An 18,786-nucleotide genomic window follows, 5' to 3' on the forward strand; every position below is an offset into this window, starting at 1 on the left:
CCGGAAAGCACGGGTGATTCCACCAGGATAACTTTTTACTCTAACGTAGTCAAGATCATTTCTGATCGAGCTGATCCAATTACATCTATAATATACTTAGTCAAATCCAGGAAGAAACTTGCACTTGGATCATTGGGATCAACGCTTTTTTCCCCATTCAAGAGAGGCACAGCCGTTGATTTCTATCCATAGAACAGTTACTGTCCGGGGTTTATTTTATCTATCGTAAAAACAAAAGTTTGAGTCTCGATTTACGGATCCATCAGTCCAGCCTAACCCCATCCAGTCCCATGGGTTAGCCAACCGTCCAACCACTGTAGTGATGGGATCCAATTAAGAATTTGGTTAGGTTTTGTCCCGGGTACCAAGGAAAAGAGTTCCAAGGCCCCCTAGCCGGATGTTCAGGCAAAAATAAAACTAGTCACACCACTCACACACCCAATATGAAATTGCCTTTTCACAGATTCAACCAGTTTAAAACAATCCTTTAATAAAACCATAGTATCACTGATCACAATCTTCCAATTTATCCAATTGATTCTTAATTTCCCATCATTCCTTCATCAGAGTATATATGGCATCATTGGCAACTAGAACGCTCAGGGGCCGTTTCGATAGTTCCTAGCCCTTAATACTCGGCAATATAATCACTTATCAAGATGGACTCTCGTTGAAGATCAGCAAGATCAACCAACAGATCCATATAAGGAGCCATGGACTCATCCATTGAAGACCAGCAAGGTCAATCAACCAGATCCATGCCCGATTTCAGAAAACAACTCCAACTCTGTTCCAATATCTTCCTCGACGCACGCGTGGGTATCCTAGGCGACCCAGAGCCCGAGCACCGTATGGTCAGCACCCTCTAGGATCCTTCGCAGGTGACCTAGCGCTTCACTCATAGGTCGCTTCCTTGGCCCCTCATCCACCGTACCGGAAGCTCACCATTTTAATCGCACCGAGGCTGGTCAAGACCTCGGCCGACCTTGCTACGCGAGACGTCCTTCATTGACTCTCCGTCAGCAGTTGCAACTTTATCAGTTAGGTCCACGACCTTAATCACAAGACGGTCAAAATGCTCCCCTAGCATTCTTGATAAAACAGTCATTTACAAACAGCATTTACAAACAGTTTACAATACAATTTCTATTTTAACTTTCATTTTTTCACATTATCCCTCATCAATCTACATTACTTATTCCATATTCCATTTATATGTATACTTATCCCATCACATCATTTTCCATCTCATCACTTCAGATTCCTTCACATCACATATCATATATTCACATCCATACATCCACATCTACATCCATACATCTATTTTCACATCCACATCTACATGCATATTCATGCATCCACATCTATATGCACATTCACATCCATACATCCACATCTATATGCGTACATTCACATCTACATGCATACATCCACATCTCTATGCATACATCCACATCCACATTCACATTCACCTCCATACATCTACATCTACATGCATACATCCACCTCCACATTCACATCCACATCTATATCTATACATCTACATCTACATGGATACATCCACCTCCACATTCACATCCACATCTATACATCTACTTCTACATGCATACATCCACATCTCCATTCACATCTACATCTATACATCTACATCTACATGCATCCATCCACCTCCACATCCACATCTACATCTATACATCTACATCTACATGCATACATCCACATCTCCATTCACATCTACATCTATACATCTACATGCATCCATCCACCTCCACATCCACATCCACATCTATACATCTACATCTACATGCATACATCCACATCTCCATTCACATCTACATCTATACATCTACATCTACATGCATACATCCAGCTCCACATCCACATCCACATCTATACATCTACAGCTACATGCATACATCCACATCTCCATTCACATTCACCTCCATACATCTACATCTACATGCATACATCCACCTCCACATTCACATCCAGATCTATAGATCTACATCTACATGCATACATCCACCTCCACCTCCACATCCACATCCACATCCACATCCACATCTACATCTACATGCATACATCCACATCCACATCCACATCTATACATCTACTTCTACATGCATACATCCACATCTCCATGCATACAGCCACCTCCACATTCACACTTACATCCATACATCTACATCTACATGCAAACATCCACATCTCCATGCCTAATAAAATTCTTTTAATTAATCTAGGATGATAGTTCCTAGAATATGGTAGGAAGTCCTCTTTTTATGCTTTGAATGAAATTATTTTATGCGTAATTTCTATAAAAATTTTGCCATAGCTCCGCTACTATGACTGATAAGTCTCAATTTTTTCTAAGGGATAAGGCTTATCATTAAGGAAATAATTAGAATAGTCTCTAATTGGATCATCAATCCATAATGGATTGAATCATCGATAAACATAAACTAAAAGTATAGAAAAAAGCCATTAATTTGACCTCAAGCATAGCTTAATCTTGGATTAAGGAAAAGTCTAAGAAAAGCTTCATTTGGATTGAAAAGGATCATGAGTATGACCATTTCTTAAGTGAGAGAGAGAAAAACCATTAGAATTAAATATAAATAGAATCTTACGTAATTTTTTACTATCATTAATTAATTAACTTCAATAGCATTTCAAAAACCATATCAATTAAGCTTCTCAAGCTTGAGAGGGGTTGAGAAGAGAGAATCATTGAGAAATTATAGAAAAGATCAAAATTCACTATACTTATCTTATAATTTGCTTGATTCTTTGATCACGGTAGAGGCCCCCAACCAATCAATTGGTTTATATGTTGATGGAGCCACCAATGGGGATTGAAGAAAGAGAGAAGTATCAAAAACTAGTGAATTATTAAAGAATTCACAATTCTTGGCTTAGGAGGAGTAGAGTAACAATGCATAAGACACTATATTTTTTTCAACAAGCGGAGGCTTCTATTTATAGGAAAAATTGAGCTCCTAACCAAACAAACTGATTTTAGAATTTTCCAAGTCAGTTTGGTTGAATTTGGACTAGATTTAGACCTAGTTTGGTTACTTTTTGATTCGATTTGGTTCCATTTTGATTTGGTTTGGTTCAAGAGAGATGAGAGATAAAAATATCACATTATTTTTGAGTTTAAAACTCATTCAAGCATGTGAAATATGCACCTCCTTTAAAGAATTCCCCTTCCTTACATATGTGTCAAAATTTTATTGCTCATAGTTTTTTACTAATAAACCTTGTACATTTTCAACTCTTCATCTTATGTGAAATATGCACCTCCTTTAAAGAACTCCTCTTCCTTACATATGTGTCATAGTTTTTTTACTAATAAATCTTGTACATTTTCAACTCTTCATCTTATGTGAAATATGCACCTCCTTTAAAGAACTCCCCTTCCTTACATATGTGTTTATTTACTAATAAACCTTGTACATTTTCAACTCTTCATCTTATGTGAGCATTTACTCATTTTTGGATACCCAAAATATCTCATATTTATAATATTGCTCATAGTTTTTTTACTAATAAATCTTGTACATTTTCAACTCTTCATCTTATGTGAAATATGCACCTCCTTTAAAGAACTCCCCTTCCTTACATATGTGTCATAATGAAATCATTTTAATATTGCTCATAGTTTTTTACTAATAAACCTTGTACATTTTCAACTCTTCATCTTATGTGAGCATTTACTCATTTTTGGGTATCTTCTTTTACAAATTGGATTTATCTCTTCCCTACACATGGATTGATGCTTTTGGCCCATAGGAACCTTAATTGGACCATAATCCAAAAATTTCTGAAAATCTAGACCCTTAGACTAAGGTTCTTTATACCTATTTCCAATTAATTCCAATTGCACATTGGAAATTTCTTTTTGAATTTCTGTTTCAGGGGAACTTATTTTAATAAGATGAGTTATTTTTCTACCCAAAAATATTCATAATCTGAATATTCTCTCTCTAGAATATTTTCTCTCTCTCTATGCCAAAACAGGCAGAGACAAGATCTCTTATATTTCAGAAAAGGGAAGTGATTACAGGGGAAGATGCTGGACATTTTGAGAGGCTGGGGAGGAATCTTACATTCTCTTCCGCTTGAAAAACGCGAGATGCGCTCATCTCGCAAGCTGGGGGTAATTTCGCAAGATGCACAAGTATGAGACTGAGAGAATTTTTTTTTATTTTTTTTTTAAAATTAAGATTAATCACCAATTAAAAAAGTCTCAAAGAGAGTAAGGGTCAAGACAAGAACAAGATTTAAACTTTATTTAGTCTTGGAACATATACAGTAAAGATAGAAGAACTCTTTACACTTCCATAAGTCCGTCCATCATATGGTCACAAAAGCAGTCTTCACAAGCTGCACAAGTATAGGGTAACTCATCTATGGGAATGATTCTGCTGGTTATTGCCGCACCTATCTCAGTGGTATGAGGTGATATAACAAAAGGACCTCTGAGAGGCAAGACAAAAACGGGGTAAAGGCATATCTTCTCATAAGAAAGAAAACACGCCAGTAAGAAGACCCGCTCAGAAAACCCAAGATGCCTTGATCTCATGACGCAGTAGTATCGGGGACATAGTCACCAGGGAACGGGAACGGATATGGGAACGAGAGGCCAACCCGGAACGGGAATGGGACTCTTTGCAATCCGGAACGGGATCCGGAACGACACGTTATCATATTTCAATACACATGAGTAGACAAATATACAATTAAAAGCAGGTAAAAAGAGACAAATATACAATTGAAAGTAGATAAAAAAAGACAAGAATTTGATAGCAAACTCAATGACCTTGTTCATATTTAGAAAACCAGAAGTACAATAGCTTGTACAATGTACAGCCACATAGTGAAAGCTAGATAGCTAAGAACAAAGAAACCTAAAGTCCTAGGTGATATCAAATAGGTGCAAAGATGTCAGCTAGATCATCCATAGATGCATCATGCATCGATGCAGGTGGAGGTGGAGGTGGAGGTGGAGGTGGAGGTGGAGGGTCGTCATCATCCGACTCAGACTGTGGCTCCATATCTATGAAGCTCTCATGGTCAAAGTCACCACTAGCAACCTGGGCTAATAGTCGCAAGTTGGCTGACACATACACAAGGTCATTTGTTCTGGTAGGGAGTAGCCGATTTCTCTTCTTCGAGGCAACATGGCTAAAAACACTCCATAGTTGCTCAATTGGAGAAGAACTTGCATTCTGACTGAGAATGCGCATTGCAAGCCGTTGTAGCTCTGGAGTACCCGATCCGTAGTTCTCCCACCAAAGAGCACCTCCCATAAGTGTCCTATCTTGCTGGGCATCTGCTGAACCAAAATTACCTGTCTTTGCTCTGTACTTTCCTAAATCAATTCTAATCTTGCTTCTCATCGTAGCATCAGGCACCAATCTGGCAAGGATTTTGTCCCAGCCATTTGTGACTTCTTCATCCGATTCCTGGCCTTTGCCTTGAAACTCTGGATCAATCACAAATGCAGCTGCATGCATTGGTGAGTGATATCGGTCCCACCTTGCTTGACACAAACTTTGAAGTTCTGCCTTCTTTGTTGTGTCGGGCTCCAAAGAAAGGATACGCTCCACCATCTTGTCCATGCCCTCATAAACTTTGCCAATGCAAGGTTTTTTCCCATCCACCATACGCAGCATGTAGATAATGGGCCTCGTAATGTTGACAACATGCTCAATCTTCACCCACAAAGGAGCATCCATGATGTGGGTGTAACAAGTTGTTCCTTGTGTGCTACGGGCAGTGGGCCACGTGCTCCACTCATCACTCACTACAAGCTGCTTGAGAATGTTATGAAGTGCAACTAGCCTCTCTAGCATAATAAAATTATATGCAAAACGAGTTTCCGAATATTTTTTAAGATCCAAGTTTGGGGATCTTTTCCTAAACTCGGAGAGGCTAAATGTGTGCCGAGTGATGAATGAAACTATGTCTTTTCCCTTTGCTATGCATGGTGCTACCCATGAAAGACCATCAATGTCTTTCAGAAGATTATTCAAGCCATGTGCAATGCATGGAGTGAATGTGATGTGTGGATACCTTGCCAAAAGAAGGTCGCCTGCAGCTCGATTTGAGGCCTCCCCATCACCAATGACCTGGATCACATCTTGAGGACCCACTTGCTCAATTGCCTCTACCCATTCCTCCACGATGACGTCGGCATACTTGCCCGTTGGAGAGGCATCATGGGAAGACACAAAAAATGTGTTCCCTCGAGAGTATGCGATGATGCCATGGATGGAGCGAGATTGGCTATCACTCCATCCATCACTAATGATGGAGACACCGTTGCGTTGCCACCCTTCCTTGACGTTTTGCATGGCTTGCTCAACAGCTTCCTTTTCCTTTGCCAAAAGCGTGGTTCGAAGGCTCTCCGAAGAAGGGGGAGTGTAGGTTGGTCCAAATTCAGCAATGAGACGAACCATTTCCCGAAAATAAGGGGACCTTGCCACATTGAAAGCGATGTGGTCATGGTAGAAGAACCTTGCAATAGCTGCATCCACGGCTTCTCGTTTGCGTGGATTCCAAGAACCCGCAAGAGTTCTTTGAGTGCCTTTGGGGGGTGGTGGTTGATGCACGGAAGAAGAGCCTACGGATGTGGAGAAGTTGCTTGAAGGAGTTGTAAAGAATGATGGGTTCGCAGCCATAGCTCTTGGAGGAGGAGCACGAAAAATCACTTCATTATGCCTAGCTTCTAGCTCTCTCTTTTTCTCAGCTGAGATTGACAAGCATGGTTGGATTTCTTGTCCCGGCTCATGGATTAGGTGACCTCGAACTCGGTTGACTCCCCAATGTTTGGTGCTGCCACAATAGCGACATTTCCACTTCCTAGCTCCTCCGCCTTGATTGGCCTCAAGAATATCCACCTCATCCCACCATGACCATGCTTCGTTCTTCTTGGCTCTCTTGGTTTCCTTAGGAGGCATTATATGAGAGAGAGAGAGAGAGAGAGAGAGAGAGAGAGAGAGAGAGAGAGAGATTGTACTTGGCTTTGAGAGAGAGATTGTACTTGGCTATGAAAGAGAGAAAGCTGTCTTGGTTCCCTTATGAGAGAGAGAGAGAGAGAGATTGTACAATGTACTTGGCTATGAATAATGAGAGACTCGAGAGAGAGATTGTACTTGGCTATGCACACTGTACTTGCAGCTGCAGTGTGCACTCTGTAGGTTTTTATAAGTTCTCAGAGAGGTACGTTTTTTTAAAAACGTTGATATTGACGTTTTTTTTTGAACGTTGCAGGGCAGCCTGGCAGGTCTTCTTTCAACGTTTAAAAAAAACGTTGCATAATCTTTTTTTTTTCCCATGTTTTTTTTTTGGGGTCGGCGGCGGCGCTACTTGCAGGTATCCGTTTTTTTTTAAAAATATTAAGGGTGCCCAAAACGTTTTGGGCACCCTTTAAAAAAGGCCCAAATTTTGAGTCTTTTTTAAAGGGTGTCCAAAACGTTTTGGGCACCCGTAACCCTTCTATTCAAAAAAAAAGAAAGAAGGATGCGCTATTACGTTGCCGACGGATTTGTGACGTGGAAAAAAAACGTAAGGAGTGCCGCTTCGCGAATCATGGAAAAAAAAATTAAAAAAGCGTTCCTCCACGTTCCGCCGTTCCCATGTTCCATTACTCCACGTTCCCCCGTTCCACACCAATGGAACGGCGTTCCCATGTGACTATGATCGGGGACCCAAACCCAAGGCTTCAATAACCATGGCCAAGCGGACATTGTTACGAAAGTGCTGCTGATCCCAGGGTGTTACCCTAGTTATGTTTTGATAGGTCCGCCATTTGGTCTGAGCTACAGAAGTTCCTAGGTGAGGAAAAAGTGAGCGCTCATACTGTTCTATAAAGTCTTTCTTCACAGACTCTCTTGCGTCTTGAAGGTGAGAAATCATCATGGATAAAACTAATTCCTGTTGCCAAGCCATGAAGGAGATTAAGAAGAAGGGAGATCGATGGAAGTAAGATTACTGTGAGCGACAGATAAAGGTTACGACTTATATAAAGGAAGGAGCTAGCGTAACTGAGAAGCCAACGGTAACTTGCCACTGAAGTTTTACCGTCTTTCCATGATTTGAGTTTGACACATTTTTCTATAGAAGGCATTAAGAATTTTGAGATGAGGAGATAAAAAAAACTTGTAGGCTAAGTCACCTTCTTTCATTGAATTTAGATATAAGGTCACAATATCTGGGGGATAACTTCTTATACTCCCCAAGAGATAAAGAACTTCTTTTGGGCCGTACTCGAATGAAAACCAAAACCTTGGTATCCAAAACACCGATTCTCACTTCTGAACTCATTGTTCTAAATCTTTAAAACAGGTGGGACTCTTGAGAAGTATTCTAGGGAAATATATTCTGGTTAATCCAACAGAACACTGGGATAAATATCCCTTATATAGAACTCATCATTAAATAACAATTCATTCAGATCATGTCATTCATATCTTTAATATGATAATAGTCCATTAGACCAAAAAGTTTCCTTCGGAACATTCCTCCACGAAAATTTCAGTTCTCAATTTGACATCCCTTAACTTGATCTACCGATCAAGTATTAACAGTAGCAATCTAACAGCACAACCCACTAACCTCATAGTGATTTGCTGAATTCATTATCATCATTCTAGTTATGAATATCATCACAGAGACTCGTCCCATTCCCCCCTTATTGTGGTTTCATTATATTTCAACTAATTTTTTTTTAAAAAAAATCAACATTTTTCAATCAGCATTTTCAATCAACATTTTCAATCAGAATCCAAATCAATTCATCAATTCTCAAACAGAATTAAAAATCATATCAATCACATTCGAAATCATCATCTAGATAGCATTAACGCTTATAATTCCAAGTCTTAGATTTACTCATATATACTGTCAGTAAAGAGCTGCAGTATACTCTCGGTATATACGGATAGTCACGGCCCTTGGAATTATAAGGTAAATACTATCATGTCTAGGTCTCAAGCAAGTCAGGGATTCTATATAATTGCGGCACTTCCATCTGAAGACCCAATTACCAAATTACGAATTTCAGTTTGAATATCAAATTGTATGAATTATCTCACACAATTATAACCTTTTTGGGTTTCTTGATAAATTTTTAATATATTTGTCTTCTCAGTTGATCTTTATTAACCAAATGCTCTGATACCAACTGTGAGATCCCTGTTCCCACCGAGCAACAGATTCGGGATACTAGCAGCGGAAGTAGCACTTCTCGCGCGGGACAGGGGTCCCACATTCGGGGCCTCACCCACGGATATCCGGATAAGAGACTAATCCGTCGGTTGTTCCAAAACCGAACCCGGAAAAACTTCCTTTACCGGAAAGCACAGGCGATTCCTCCAGGATAACTTTTTACTCTAACGTAGTCAAGATCATTTCTGATCGAGCTGATCCAATTACATCTATAATATACTTAGTCAAATCCAGGAAGAAACTTGTACTTGGATCATTGGGATCAACGCTTTTTTCCCCATTCAAGAGAGGCACAGCCGTTGATTCCTATCCATAGAACAGTTACTGTCCGGGGTTTATTTTATCTATCGTAAAAACAAAAGTTTGAGTCTCGATTTACGGATCCATCAGTCCAGCCTAACCCCATCTAGTCCCATGGGTTAGCCAACCGCCCAACCACTGTAGTGATGGGATCCAATTAAGAATTTGGTTAGGTTTTGTCTCGGGTACCAAGGAAAAGAGTTCCAAGGCTCCCTAGCCGGATGTTCAGGCAAAAATAAAACTAGTCACACCACTCACACACCCAATATGAAATTACCTTTTCACATATTCAACCAGTTTAAAACAATCCTTTAATAAAACCATAGTATCACTGATCACAATCTTCCAATTTATCCAATTGATTTTTAATTTCCCATCATTCCTTCATCAGAGTATATATGGCATCATTGGCAACTAGAACGCTCAGGGGCAGTTTCGATAGTTCCTAGTCCTTAATACTCGGCAATATAATCACTTATCAAGATGGACTCTCGTTGAAGATCAGCAAGATCAACCAACAGATCCATATAAGGAGCCATGGACTCATCCATTGAAGACCAGCAAGGTCAATCAACCAGATCCATGCCCGATTTCAGAAAACAACTCCAACTCTGTTCCAATATCTTCCTCGACGCACGCGTGGGTATCCTAGGCGACCCAGAGCCCGAGCACCGTATGGTCAGCACCCTCTAGGATCCTTCGCAGGTGACCTAGCGCTTCACTCATAGGCCGCTTCCTTGGCCCCTCATCCACCGTATCGGAAGCTCACTATTTTAATCGCACCGAGGCTGGTCAAGACCTCGGCCGACCTTGCTACGCGAGACGTCCTTCATTGACTCTCCGTCAGCAGTTGCAACTTTATCAGTTAGGTCCACGACCTTAATCACAAGACGGTCAAAATGCTCCCCCAGCATTCTTGACATAAAACAGTCATTTATAAATAGCATTTACAAACAGTTTACAATACAATTTCTATTTTAACTTTCATTTTTTTACATTATCCCTCATCAATCTACATTACTTATTTCATATTCCATTTATATGTATACTCATCCCATCACATCATTTTCCATCTCATCACTTCAGATTCCTTCACATCACATATCATATATTCACATCCATACATCCACATCTACATCCATACATCTATTTTCACATCCACATCTACATGCATATTCATGCATCCACATCCATACATCCACATCTACATGCACATTCACATCCATACATCCACATCTATATGCGTACATTCACATCTACATGCATACATCCACATCTCTATGCATACATCCACATCCACATCCACATTCACATTCACCTCCATACATCTACATCTACATGCATACATCCACATTCACATCCACATCTATATCTATACATCTACATCTACATGCATACATCCACCTCCACATTCACATCCACATCTATACATCTACTTCTACATGCATACATCCACATCTCCATTCACATCTACATCTACATGCATCCATCCACCTCCACATCCACATCTACATCTATACATCTACATCTACATGCATACATCCATATCTCCATTCACATCTACATCTATACATCTACATCTACATGCATCCATCCACCTCCACATCCACATCCACATCTATACATCTACATCTACATGCATACATCCACATCTCCATTCACATCTACATCTATACATCTACATCTACATGCATACATCCACCTCCACATCCACATCCACATCTATACATCTACAGCTACATGCATACATCCACATCTCCATTCACATTCACCTCCATACATCTACATCTACATGCATACATCCACCTCCACATTCACATCCACATCTATAGATCTACATCTACATGCATACATCCACCTCCACATCCACATCCACATCCACATCTACATGCATACATCCACCTCCACATCCACATCCACATCTATACATCTACTTCTACATGCATACATCCACATCTCCATGCATACAGCCACCTCCACATTCACACTTACATCCATACATCTACATCTACATGCAAACATCCACATCTCCATGCCTAATAAAATTCTTTTAATTAATCTAGGATGATAGTTCCTAGAATATGGTAAGAAGTCCTCTTTTTATGCTTTGAATGAAATTATTTTATGCGTAATTTCTATAAAAATTTTGCCATAGCTCCGCTACTATGACTGATAAGTCTCAATTTTTTCTAAGGGATAAGGCTTATTATTAAGGAAATAATTAGAATGGTCTCTAATTGGATCATCAATCCATAATGGATTGAATCATCGATAAACATAAACTAAAAGTATAGAAAAAAGCCATTAATTTGGCCTCAAGCATAGCTTAATCTTGGATTAAGGAAAAGCCTAAGAAAAGCTTCATTTGGATTGAAAAGGGTCATGAGTATGACCATTTCTTAAGTGAGAGAGAGAAAAACCATTAGAATTAAATATAAATAGAATCTTACGTAATTTTTTACTATCATTAATTAATTAACTTCAATAGCATTTCAAAAACCATATCAATTAAGCTTCTCAAGCTTGAGAGGGGTTGAGAAGAGAGAATCATTGAGAAATTATAGAAAAGATCAAAATTCACTATACTTATCTTATAATTTGCTTGATTCTTTGATCACGGTAGAGGTCCCCAACCAATCAATTGGTTTATATGTTGATGGAGCCACCAATGGGGATTGAAGAAAGAGAGAAGTATCAAAAACTAGTGAATTATTAAAGAATTCACAATTCTTGGCTTAGGAGGAGTAGAGTAACAATGCATAAGACACTATATTTTTTTCAACAAGGGGAGGCTTCTATTTATAGGAAAAATTGAGCTCCTAACCAAACAAACTGATTTTAGAATTTTCCAAGTCAGTTTGGTTGAATTTGGACTAGATTTGGACCTAGTTTGGTTACTTTTTGATTCGATTTGGTTCCATTTTGATTTGGTTTGGTTCAAGAGAGATGAGAGATAAAAATATCACATTATTTTTGAGTTTAAAACTCATTCAAGCATGTGAAATATGCACCTCCTTTAAAGAATTCCCCTTCCTTACATATGTGTCAAAATTTTATTGCTCATAGTTTTTTACTAATAAACCTTGTACATTTTCAACTCTTCATCTTATGTGAAATATGCACCTCCTTTAAAGAACTCCTCTTCCTTACATATGTGTCATAGTTTTTTTACTAATAAATCTTGTACATTTTCAACTCTTCATCTTATGTGAAATATGCACCTCCTTTAAAGAACTCCCCTTCCTTACATATGTGTTTATTTACTAATAAACCTTGTACATTTTCAACTCTTCATCTTATGTGAGCATTTACTCATTTTTGGATACCCAAAATATCTCATATTTATAATATTGCTCATAATTTTTTTACTAATAAACCTTGTACATTTTCAACTCTTCATCTTATGTGAAATATGCACCTCCTTTAAAGAACTCCCCTTCCTTACATATGTGTCATAATGAAATCATTTTAATATTGCTCATAGTTTTTTACTAATAAACCTTGTATATTTTCAACTCTTCATCTTATGTGAGCATTTACTCATTTTTGGGTATCTTCTTTTACAAATTGGATTTATCTCTTCCCTACACATGGATTGATGCTATTGGCCCATAGGAACCTTAATTGGACCATAATCCAAAAATTTCTGAAAATCTAGACCCTTAGACTAAGGTTCTTTATACCTATTTCCAATTAATTCCAATTGCACATTGGAAATTTCTTTTTGAATTTCTGTTTCAGGGGAACTTATTTTAATAAGATGAGTTATTTTTCTACCCAAAAATATTCATAATCTGAATATTCTCTCTCTAGAATATTTTCTCTCTCTCTATGCCAAAACAGGCAGAGACAAGATCTCTTATATTTCAGAAAAGGGAAGTGATTACAGGGGAAGATGCTGGACATTTTGAGAGGCTGGGGAGGAATCTTACATTGCATCTATGATGCACATGACATGAATAATGGCCAGGCTCATAATTGAGGGCCAAACTGTATTGAGTACCAAACTCTACAGAATTGACATATTGATCTTTCTTGCTATCCAAGTCTTTTCTAGTGATTTCGAGAATGATAGACTCTTGCATGGTCTGGATCCTTGTCTTTGACTTAGAGCATCTGCAATTGGGTTATGCTTACCAGGGATGTACTCGATCATTCTTCTAAATTGCTGGAAGATTTGACTCCATATGGCTTGGTGATCACTCCACTGAGCACTTGGCATTGTCTGAAGCCACTTAAGTGCTTGTGGTGGTCTGTTTTGACTGTGAAAACTTGTCCATAAAGAAAAGGTTTTCAATGTCTGAGCGCTGTGATCACACCCAAAATCTCTCTGTCATAAACCGAATAATTTCTTTCGGTGACATCCAACTTTCGACTAGAGTAGGCCACGGGGCTATTGGCTTGTTGAAGAACAACACCTATGGCTACATTGCTAGCATCCGTAATGACCTATTCCAAGATGCTAACTTTAAAGCGCTTTTGAGGTTGCTTTTTGTAGTGCACGAAATGCATCAATCGCCTTGCCTATCTGTTACTTTTTGTCTATGGGTTTGTATCCCCTTGAGCAAGTCGGTAAGAGGTGCTGCAAGGTTGGAAAACTGGTGAACATGCGTATTGTAGGCATGGCAAAGACCTATGAATGAATGGATCTCTTGGGTGGTCTTAGAAATGTCCCAATCCAAGATCTCTTGAACCTTTGAGGGATCCAATTGAATCCCGGAGGAACCGATGATGTAGCCCAAGTATTGAATCTCTGTAATGCCGAAGATAGACTCTTTGGTGTTTATGTAGAGTCCATTATCTTGCAAGAGTTGCAAGACTTTCACCACATCCTTCTCATGTTGCTCCGCAGTGTGGTTGAGAATATAAGTATGTCATCAAAAATTATGAAAACACACTTACCAATGAGCAGTGCGAAAATCTTGGACATCATTTTGTTGAAGGTTGCTGGTGCATTGGTAAGCCCAAATGGCATGACTACGAACTCGCACATTAAATCAAAGTCTCCTACATCAAATTGGAGATTTGCAGTGCCATGGAAGGTCCAAGCATCTACACCGTTGCCTTCCGCAACAAAGTCTCCATCGGCATTGGCATGGAAATGTCGTTGAAAGAGACTACACTTCACCGACGTACGCTCAAGGGGAAGTTTTTAAACTTTCAAAATTATCCTTTTTCTTATTATGTTTGAGTTGTGGGTTCCCTGCCCCGAAAGTCTATCAAAATCTGAATATTTTGAGTCATGGGTTCTCTGCCCAAGAAGTCCCCCAAAATCTGAATATTTTGTGCATGGACACACCATCCAAAGCATGCACAGGTTGGATAGAAGTTGTCCAGTGTGAAACGATGGCAATAAAGAGCATTTAATGCTATTTTTACCTAGTCGTGAGATAATCAGCAGGCCGACCTCTGTTGGGGCAGCCGACCAGCCATCTGAAGGGGTATAAAAAGCCCAGCCATAATTCAGTAGAGGCATCTCATAATTCACAAGAGGTGGTGCATTCCAAGGGCCAGGACAGCCAAGCGGGAAAGCTCCAACCAAGGCGAAGAGTGCAGGTCAAGATTCAGTCCTTATTTTTCAGATTTACATCATTCTAATAAAGCAAATACACGATTTGTTGTGGGGGCCCTATCGAGCGTATTTGGGACCCACTCCCTCTCTCTCTCTCTCTCTCTCTCTCTCTCTCTCTCGATTTTCTGCACATCTACTTCAGTATTGTGCATTATAATCATCCTGAATTATTGCTGAATTCTGAGCATTGAAGTTACCGATTCTTCCACGAGGCTTCCGCATGTTGCTGTAGACTATTTCATGCCGATGAAGAGAATGTATGTTGCGACGTGGACTTAAAGGAGCCTTGGAGCAAATGCGTGTATAGCATTGCTTCAAAGTACACCATTCGGGATGAGGAAAGTTGTTGGTAAGCTTCACCCATTGCCAGTTCCAAAGTTGCCATGGGAGGACATTTCTATGGACTTTGTGGTCAGGTGGTTCAGGATATGGACCAAATGTTGCGGCAAGTTCAAGAAGAGAATAGGGAGGGCACATACTAAGCGGGTTTGAGAGGTTGACAAGCATCATCGGGATATCACCTTTAAAGAAGGAAGTTGCGTTTATCTAAAGATCATTAAGCAGAGGCTCAAACAGTTCGGAGAAGTGGCTTCTAAACTAGCTCCGAAGAAGAACGGACCATTCAAGATTATTCAGTAGCTCATCGATGTAGTCTTCAAACTAGAGTTACCGAGCCATTGGAGGATGCGTCCTGTTTTTCAGTCAAGCAATCTTGTGGAATATCATGGGCCTGAGTTGAGTGCTCTGTCGGATGAGGACGAAACCGAGTAGGTAGATAAAAAAGGACTATAGGATGTCTTAGTACTAGAGCAGGTTGTATTGCACCAATGCAAGTGGGTTCTTGTCGAAAGCAGCTACAGAACCTCCTCAAGTTTAAGGGCTATCTGATCCAGTAGGCTGTTTGGTTTGATGAGGATCAGTTCACCAAGACGAGTCTTGACCATTATTGAGAGCTTACTAGGAGGCGATGCAGCTGAGGATAGCTGTGATGTGAGTGGGGAAGAATGTGGCATGCCTTTGGGTTTTCTGGGACATTTCCTTGATAGAGGACAACCAACGCATGAGTAGCAGAGGTTGGGCAGGTGATTTGGTTAGGCAGGCAGCTACCAGTGCCACGTGGCAGCCGCCTGACACGTGGCAAGTTGGGCAGCAGGCAAGTCGGTGGAGAGAAATTCTACAGGCCGACCAGCAACAGTGTGCCATATATACACGTGGCCCTAGTAATCTTCATTTCCATCCGCATTCCTCGAGCGATCAGGGTGACAGATTGTAGGCAGTGTGGGCTGAGAACTGTTCTCAGTCATCTTTTGTACTTGAAGTACATATGTAACACTTCTTTCTTGTACATAATACAGATCAGTAGTTCAGGACTCGTGTGTGCTTTATATGTGATTCCACCGCACTCTTTTCTATCACTGAAAACCCTAGCACATAGGCACAAGTGTTCTAAAATAATGTAGAGAAATATGCTTCAAGTTGGTGAATCCAAGAGTGCAAAGCAGAGGGATTGAGTTAACCATCATCAAGTTAACCATAATACGTGGTTGTGATAATAAAGAAAAAGATAGAGGGTGGTGGTTGTGGTTTGGAAACCACCGGTTTGGCTGCCTAGGCTACGGCCTCTGCTATCTAATGATTGTACTACTCCTGTGTTATCACAAGATGTTATGGTGTAGAAGTGGCTACCATGGGGGTTGTCATAGTTGTGTCAGCCGATGTAGAGGGGTAGGCTTCGGATGGACTAGACTCAATCTCTCTAATGTCTTCTTGCTTGTCCATAGTGGGAGCGTTTAGGATTCTTCCCAAATGCAAGTAAACCATCCACACACTGTGTGGGATTGCTACTTACATGTTGCCCTTCAGCAAAAAGGGCCCCCACCCTTAGGTGTATTTGCTTCATTGCTATATGAAGTAATGGGCTGACCTGTAGGTATGTGAAATCGCTAATATACCGACCACAAAGGCGTGCAGAATGTGGGTGTCAGGGCTGGCCTGAAGTCGCCTCTACTGGACAGTGAATAAATGCTGCGTTTTTCTCCCAGGCTGGACAGCCTGTATTTTCTTTAATGCTGAATTGTGACAGCTTCTGAACCTCCTTAGCCTTGCGTTAATGGTTGGGGACTACTTCCAACAGTTGTGAAGTTTTTGTCCAAGTTGCAGCCAATTGATATTGTGTTAATTCTTTCTATCTTTAGTGGTGCATATGCCCTATCAACTACCTTTTTGCTGTAATTATTCTTTCTATTTGTTTTGATCCTTAGTGCTAGGCTTCATTATGGCTGAGTCTGCCCTGTATCTCCGGAGCTCTGATAGAAACTCAATGCACAGGCCTTTGTATGAATTTATGCTCTTATGTGTGTGTGTGTGTGTGTGTGTGTGTGTGCGTGGGAGCATATATTGATACCAAGTTCTACACCCACTATTGGGCACTGATGACGTTAGTGGGGATGCTGTAGTATCCAGTCCATACTATGCATGATGGAGTTGATGGTCTATTGTCTTGTGGATGACTACCATGAGGTTATAAATTGCACATTCTTATAAGGTGAATTTGGGCATGTTCTTGGATTTATCTAGGTATATACTACTTCCAACAGTTGCATGACGTGCAGGACATTGACCCTGACTACCCCTTGGCGGTACGTACATTGGCGACCCATCCTTGGACAAGGCCTTATGGCCTTGCACTTGAGTTGTAGTATGCCCATAGCATCCAAGTGTTGGATGCACGTGACATGGCACCAAACTGTTGGGAATATTTTACTCCATTGAGCCCACATGCCAAATCGTGGACTAAAGGCACTGTAGGGCTTGAAGTGTGAACCATAAACCCCCAGCTGAAAATAATCATTTTCAGGTTTCAAGAGCTTGGGTGATTGCAAGAATCCCTTGAAACGAGATAAATTGTTGCATTCTGCATCATTCAACTTGCACTTCATTCAGGTGAGGACTGGATGCCCATTGTTCAGCTTTATTACAGGCATGTCTGTGGGCCGCTCGTGATAATTAGGAAGGTGATAAACGGGATAAAGGAGCTGAGATGGGTGACTGTGTTTGATTCACCCCTTTGCTTGTTGTAGCCCATTTAATTATCTTATTCTTCTTTCTTCATCTTTTTCTTTGCTCGTTGTGGTTTTATCATTTTGTATTCCAAAGGGAAAGATAAAGAGTGAGAGTGGGGGTGTGTGGGGGAGGGGGGGGATGTGAGGTGGAGGGAGGGAGAGGGAGGAGAAATATTGGGAGTAACCTCATTCCTACTATTAGTATACATCTTGCCCTGCCAACCAAACTCAAGAAGAGATCATGCTATCGACTTGAGGTGTTTCTGGCTGGAAACTTCCTATGAAGGACCTATCATTAAATGCTGCAAGAGAAATTTCTAAGTCAGGTTCCTTCAACCTTGGCAAGGTCATCGGATTTTGTAACCTTGACTGGTTCAATTTTGGAAAATTTTATGGCCCAGTTTGTCATTGACTAAAAAAGGGCAGCATGCCTGATGTACCTTATCTGTCAGTGCTTATCGAACTCGTATGTTAAATGTGCTGTAATACGGTACTTCATGTTTTTAACCACCTCTCAACACGAAGCCGTTGGATGGACCCGATTGGTCGTCAAATCGCCAAGTGCATGAAAGTACAAGAGGTGAACTGATTACAATGAGCTTTTGGTATTTGTTA

The 18,786-nt window shown here is 40.3% G+C and overlaps 1 protein-coding gene across 4 annotated transcripts in view; it reads left to right on the top strand.

Moving 5' to 3' along the window:
* LOC147612355 (Noc2p family) overlaps positions 1-18,786 on the top strand; it is a 44,117-nt gene that overhangs the window by 14,744 nt on the left and 10,587 nt on the right. The gene's annotated exons all lie outside the window — the stretch shown is intronic.

This window comes from Cibotium barometz, chromosome 45 (assembly GCF_041138505.1).
Source record: "Cibotium barometz isolate CiBa-2024 chromosome 45, ASM4113850v1, whole genome shotgun sequence".
Lineage (NCBI taxonomy): Eukaryota > Viridiplantae > Streptophyta > Polypodiopsida > Cyatheales > Cibotiaceae > Cibotium > Cibotium barometz.